The sequence below is a fragment of the Anolis carolinensis genome, chromosome 5, assembly GCF_035594765.1.
Source record: "Anolis carolinensis isolate JA03-04 chromosome 5, rAnoCar3.1.pri, whole genome shotgun sequence".
In the NCBI taxonomy this organism is placed as follows: Eukaryota; Metazoa; Chordata; class Lepidosauria; order Squamata; family Dactyloidae; genus Anolis; species Anolis carolinensis.
In genome coordinates, this window is record NC_085845.1 from 167,064,407 (window position 1) to 167,071,582 (window position 7,176).

The window sequence follows — 7,176 nt, forward strand, 5'->3', positions numbered from 1 at the left end:
GGGACATGTTTTTATCAAAACCATTGTTTTATCCTTTAGCAAATACATGCACATTTTATTGATGATGGTGTCAGAAGACCAAGCTTTATTCAATAGGAAAGAACATTTTCCCATTTCAGAGTAACTTAAGGATGGATATGATCTAATACAGTGATCACAGAGGTTAAATGGGTGACCTGCACTAACAATCTTTCTGCCCCCCTTCCAAAGTTTTCTTAATTGCACTGTCATTAAAACCAACCTTCTTATAATGTAGATGTGAGGACTTGCATAAAAAATGTTTTTTCAAAATACATTTTGTATTGAAAATAAAACAGAACAAAATTTAAATATCAGAATTTTTCACTAATTTCAAAATCTGACATCTTCACATGAAACAGAAACAAGACAAAGAGATCCAGACATCTTCAGGTTTTGATAATAGTGTGAGCAGCTAGTTTCTTGTATACACATTAACATGGATATGTGTATATAAAATTGTGCAATTAGAGCTCTTGAAATGTTGCTTTAATGTTTATAGTGATAGCTTTTCACTGCCATTGTCATCATCAGGTTGGAGCTGTTGAAGCTTCATTTGAGAAGGCCATTCACAGAACAATTAACATTCAAAAATAAAATAGCTATCTGAAGAAGAAATGCATACATGGAAAATGGGACCTCAAGAAAAAGAAAGGAAGGGTGTCCCGTTTTGCATAAATGTAGGTCTAGCTTGCAATGAAATGGGTGGGGATAACGCTCCTCCTTTCTTCTCCCTCTGCAATAAAATGTTCAGATTATTTGGAGCTACTGAGCCATATCTCGGAAGGGGAGAGCAATCAGCTATAGGATGGCTTACTCATGTCCAAGTGGCAGCAAAATGGACCATTTGGCCTTCAATTTCACAGGTTGAAAAAAATTCCACACATTAAAAAAAGTACATCTTCTTGGTGCAGGGAAAAAAAAATAGAAGTTCTACAAACCAAGCAAGAAATGACCATTTCCAGAACCTGGATTCAGTTAAAATCAGCCCTCCACATTCACTAGGAATTAAAACAAATCCTTGTGAAAATGGAAATCTGCTTTTTTTTTTTTACCTAAATAAACATCTGTCTAGGGGGCCCCTGGTGGCACAGTGCGTTAAGGCACTGAGCTGCTGAACTTGCAGACCGAAAGGTCCCAGGTTCAAATCCCGGGAGCGGAATGAGCGCCCGCTGTTAGCCCCAGCTCCTGCCAACCTAGCAGTTCGAAAACATGCAAATGTGAGTAGATCAATAGGTACCGCTCCGGCGTGAAGGTAACGGCGCTCCATGCAGTCATGCCAGCCACATGACCTTGGGGGTGTCTACGGACAACGCCGGCTCTTCAGCTTAGAAATGGAGATGAGCACCAACCCCCAGAGTCGATCACGACTGGACTTAACGTCAGGGGAAAACCTTACCTAAACATCTGTCTACAAATTTCTAGATCTTCCAGCATGACTCTGTGGGCAGTTTCTCTTGGAAGCTAACCACAGAATTGCACAAGAGAACCTAGAGTCCTACAGAATGTTTCTCCAGAAACTTCTAGGTTCTCCAAGGTAACATTATGATTACATACTTCCAACTTTTTCTGGAGATTGACATATAATCACACTGGAAGACCTAGAGATTTCTAGAGAGAACAATCTAATCAAGGTTGGAGTGTTTGATTTACATGGGCCCTCTTCAGGTAACATATCGGGAGGCAAATTCTCCAGTTTGGGAGTATTCATGCAAATAGGGCTGTCTGAAATATCCAATCGATGTAGGAAAGCAGTAGCTTTCCACAATTTACAAACTTTGATTGGTAGCAGCAACTTGGGAAGACTTTCCAGGAAGTCTTTATATTTACTTAGCAAGTTTTCTCTTTCCATCCGCCTGGCTGAAAGCCAGTGAACTAAACTAAATATTCCTTAAGTAGAGGAAAAAGAATAATCCCTTTATTTTCCCTTGATCTGGGACCATCCCAGGCGTCAGCTAAATTTTCTTTATTTCTAAAAAGGCATGTACATTCTCTCTCCCTCCCACTCCATGTATGTGTGTTTGAATGAATGACAGGCTTGGAAACCGTGTTAGTGCTTAATGCATTATTACTTACTGGCCATCCCTAAATCTTGAGTTTTGACTCATGAACCTCAGGACCTTGGACAATCCTGAATTGGCAAAGCCATTTTGCAAGACGTGAACAAGAAAGTCCTCTCTTGCCACTCACACAAATGTGGGTTAATGATGATGATACGAAACAGATTATGAAAACCAACATGGTTCCTTCCTTGAGAATGTTTCAGGGTTTTGTGAACGTTTACGAAGAACACCCACAAACCCGTCGTTAAACGAGTTAGAAAACAGGTACAGGAGTTGCTGTTCTCAGAAAAGACACAAATATAATTGTGTTTTAAAAAATATTCTGTCACTTGAACACCTGTCTTGTGAGAAGGATGAAACATCCAGTCCAATGATAGGGATAGGACAGCCGAGTTAGAGTCACCGAAACTCTAGGAAAGATTGTACCAAAACTTACACCTCCTCTCCCACTCTGTTTGTTTGGCCCACTTACAACTGCCATAACAGGTCATAATTATCACTAAAACAATGTAAAATGCTGAACAGGCCTTACAAGTAAGTAAATATCACATTTAGCATCTCAAAGTATTAATGGTAGCTTTACAAGTAACACTTTAAATGTGTATTTCTTGCATCAGTGAAACAAATAAAAATATAATTGGAAATCCCAACCAAGTGACACTTCTGTTTTACAATAGAAATGTTTCTGAATTTCACTTTATTATGAAAGTGTGAAGCCAATAGGAAATTGAAAGTTACCTGGGAAGGCCAAGAAGTTGATCATTGTTTCTATTGAACACTAACATATGGGAAACACTGCATGAACATCAAGCACAAAAGTAGCTGCACACAATAACATCCTGCGGAAACTTACTGGCAGCGCATGGTGTGCACACCCAAAATTAATAAGAACATTAGCCCTGGCCTTGTCTTACTAAACCGCTGAGTATGCCTGCCCTGTTCGGCACAAGTTTGCCCATTCAATGTAGGTGAACATAGCATTGAATAAAACATGCAGAATAATCACAGGATGATTCAAACCTACGAGTACACCTGTTGATAAACTCTACAAGCTAGCTGGCATCTCCCCCCGATGTATGATGGGAAGTTGCTGCTAACTGTGAGAGAAATAAGACTGAACGCTATGAAAGCCATCCATTGCATGGCTATCAGCCTCCTCCAAGTAGACTCAAATCAAGGAAAAGCTTGATGAAAACCATCATTTCTCTTAATGTTCCCCCAGCAACAGCATGGGTATCCTTTTGGGCAGCTAAACCAGGAAATCCCGGTTGGACACCACCTCCCACCCCGCAAGGGTCTTCCTCCGGGGGCAAACCAAGAATGGGAAACCAGGAAGTCCCTGAACAGACTCAGAAGTGGAGTGGGCAGATCCAAAGACAACCTGGCAAAATGGCACTACCTAAAATAATCCTCCACCTTTTGGGACTGTGGAACAGAACAGACAAGTCCACATCTGCATACTTGTCCACAATGTCCTGCCTCATGTACAGAGAAAGAATTGTTTGAGGATATAGACAATGCAGTCGCTGTTGCCCGTTTTTGGTCAAAAGATATTGAGCCGCTTGTGTTCCTTCTATTTCCATCAGTTTTATACTAATTTATGCAATGCTTTTGATATGAAATAATTAAATAAAAACTTTACATCTGATTTCTTCATCTTGTGAGGTGTGGCAGGGCATCTAGATTAAGAAATGGCTTCCTGAGAAAATACCATTTTTGATATGATCTGAAATTATGTTTTCTGGATCTTGAAGAGATCCAACTGCTATTCCATCCTTAATCTGACTGCTTCTTCTTAATCACTTTTGATACTGACCTTTTGTTTGTATTACATTCTTTTATGCTTTAATAACCTAGGGGCCCTTCCTAAGCATACCTTAATACAGAAAAGTTGGTCAGGAAATTATAGAACTCAATAATTATACAGATTGCGGTCATGCTTGACCGTTTTTAATTACTCTGAATTGACAACCCAGCTCCGGCATATTTTAAGTATTTCCATGAGACTTTGATATGGAAAGCAATAATTAAAACAATGTAAACTCTTCACCCAGCCACCAATAATGACCTGAAAGCCTGCATTTAATAATTATTTGGCTGATTAAAGGGAAGACTGTGAAAGCTGCCTTCCTTAAATTCCTGACCTTTCTGGTATGGAGGTATTGCAAGTGGCTCAGAAATGTTTGTCATTAACTGCCATCAAATCAATTATAGCAACTCCATGAATGATACCTCCAGATCACCTTTTCATCAATAGTTTTGCTAAGGTCTTGCAGACAGATTAAGGGCTATGGCTTCCTCAGTAAAGTCTACCTGTAATGTGGCTTTTCTCTTTTCCTGCTGCCTTCTACTTTACTAAGCATTGTTTTTTCTAGTGAGTCAAATCTTCTCACAATATGGTCCAAAGTGTGACAGTTTCAGCTTCCAGAGAGACTTGAGGCTTGATTTGCTCTAGGATCCTTTTTGGCGGTCCATTGTATCTTCAGAATTCTCTTCCAGCATCACATTTCAAATGAGATCATTTATCTTCTTGCCATTACTCTCCACCCTTGGTCCAGTTTTCACAACCATACACAAAAATTGGAAATACAATGGCTTTGGCATTCACTTATACTGGTGAGGGATCCTATTCACTATTTGGCTTGGATGATTACCTAAGCATAGCACAATTATGGTATTTTGTCATGTGTTTGATGATCCAGCATAAACTGCATTGTTTATAGGACACATACTCCTGAGGAAAGGCCCTTCACTAATTGTCTATCCATTACTAAGCATAAAGTCCTAATGGCCTAAGCAGGTCCCTCAAAAGAGGAGCATTGGACTTGCCAGATCCATTTTGGGGCTTTTCAGTATCTCCTTCTTACCTAATAACTGGACTGAAACCAATGAATGACAGCCTTCGCTATCGTAATTCAAATAATTCTCAAAAAGAATGACATTTCTATTTCCAGCCATTAGAAAAAATGGCCTGAATCCCCATAAGTACTTCTAAAGTGCAGGGGCCTCATCATTAGCAGGAAAGTCGCCCTTAATTTTGCCTACTTTCAAGTATGTTTTTACAATTTTTTTCGTGCCAGGAGCAACTTGATAAACTGCAAGTTGCTTCTGGTGTGACAGAATTGGATATCTACAAGGACGTTGTCCAGGGGATGCCCGGATGTTTTGATGTTTTACCATCCTGGTGGGAGGCTTCTCTCATGTCTGCATGGGGAGCTGGAGCTGACAGAGGGAGCACACCCACCCTCCCCAGATTCAAACTGCCGATCTGTCGGTCTAGCTGTCCTACCGGCACAAGGGTAACCTACTGCGCCAGTGGGGGCTCCTTACAAAAATAATGAAAACACAGAATGCATTACATTAAAATAACAAAAGCTGAAGAAGTTAACAATTTGACTACCATGAAAGCAATGGCAGATACAGTAGAGTCTCACTTATCCAAGTTAAACGGGCTGGCAGAAGCTTGGATAAGCGAATAACTTGGATAATAAGGAGGGATTAAGGAAAAGCCTATTAAATGTCAAATTAGGTTATGATTTTACAAATTAAGCACCAAAACTTCATGTTATGCAACAAATTTGACAGAAAAAGTAGTTCAATACGCAGTAATTTTATGTTGTAATTACTGTATTTATGAATTTAGCACCAAAATATCACGATATATTGAAACATTGACTACAAAAATGGCTTGGATTATCCAGAGGCTTGGATAAGCGAGGCTTGGATTAGTGAGACTCTACTGTATATGAAATATTACGAACCTGAATACATATAAAAGCAAATGGAATTATTATATCATGCAATTTAAGATCCTATCAAGTGAATAAAAAGATGCCTACAAGATCTCCAAACATTTCTTCCTATTACACTGCTTTGAGAAATCTGCTTTGAACTGGATTATGTGAGTCTACACTGCCATATAATCCAGTTCAAAACAGATAATATGGATTTTATGTGGCAGTGTAGAATCATAGAATCATAGAATAGTAGAGTTGGAAGAGACCTCATGGGCCATCCAGTCCAACCCCCCGCTAAGAAGCAGGAAATCGCATTCAAAGCACCCCCGACAGATGGCCAAAGAAGGGGTCACTTTGAGAATGGAGGATCTTCCTGACCAGGCAGAGAAGCAAAAGATGGATTTTCCTCTCTTTTTGGCAGAAGTCCTACACATATTAACAGAAAACAAAATAACATCTATTAACAGCCATAAGAGAGTCGAGAGAGAGAAAAGGCATATCTGGTATGTTTGGGTTTCTGCTGTTTCATTCTAACCTTTCCTATCATCTCTTTGATCCTCTCTTACTGATTCTGTTACTGATTTGCCCCAGTTGAAAACTGGTTCTGCTTGTTGATTGGAATTATCATTATAACTAAAGAATTAAAAAAAAATCTTACATTTTAGGGAGAATAAGAGGTTATGCATAACATATTAATGCACAATGCAGTCTTCTGCTTATATAATTCCAAACACTGACTTGGAGGACTGTCTTTGAGGATGATTGACTTTCCCTATTTGGAAACGTTTAAGCAACGGTGCTTTAACTATTCATTCCTGCACTTGCTAGGGGCCAGATTATTGACAGAGGGATAGTCTGGGACATTCATAGGGATACCAAGATGCTTGCATATAAAGCTATTATCCTTCCAACTCTTGTATGCCTGCTAAACATGGACCATCCACAAACATCACTCTCGACTTCTGGAAATATTCTATCAGCGTTGTCTTTGAAAAATCCTGCAAATCTCTTGCGAAGACAGGCAGAAAAACATCAGCGCTCTGGAAGAAGCAAAGACCACCAGCATTGAAGTGTTGATTCTCTGCCATCAACTTTGCGGGACTGGCCATGCTGTCTGAATGCCCAACTTCCAATGCAATTACTTTACTCTGAGCTTAAGAATGGAAAATGGAATGTCAGTGGACAGCAAAATAGATCTAAAGATGGGCTTAAAGTTAACCCTAAAAATGTGGAATAAACACCGAGAACTGGGAAGTCCTGGACCTCAAGCACTCTAACTGGAGGTCAGCTATTTTCAACAATGCTGTGGATGTTGAAGAGGCACGAATAGAGAGTGAATGGGAGAAATGTGCCAAGAG

The 7,176-nt window shown here is 39.7% G+C and overlaps 1 protein-coding gene across 3 annotated transcripts in view; it reads right to left on the minus strand.

Annotated features, from left to right (window-relative positions):
• Positions 1-3,124: 3,124 nt before the first annotated feature.
• Positions 3,125-7,176, minus strand: part of stra8 (stimulated by retinoic acid 8) — a 33,512-nt gene continuing 29,460 nt past the window's right edge. For all 3 annotated transcript variants that reach the window (XM_016993730.2, XM_062982852.1, XM_062982853.1), the window contains exon 9: positions 3,125-7,176. This exon is cut by the window's right edge and continues 1,254 nt beyond it. The gene's annotated coding sequence lies outside the window, so the exon portion shown is untranslated.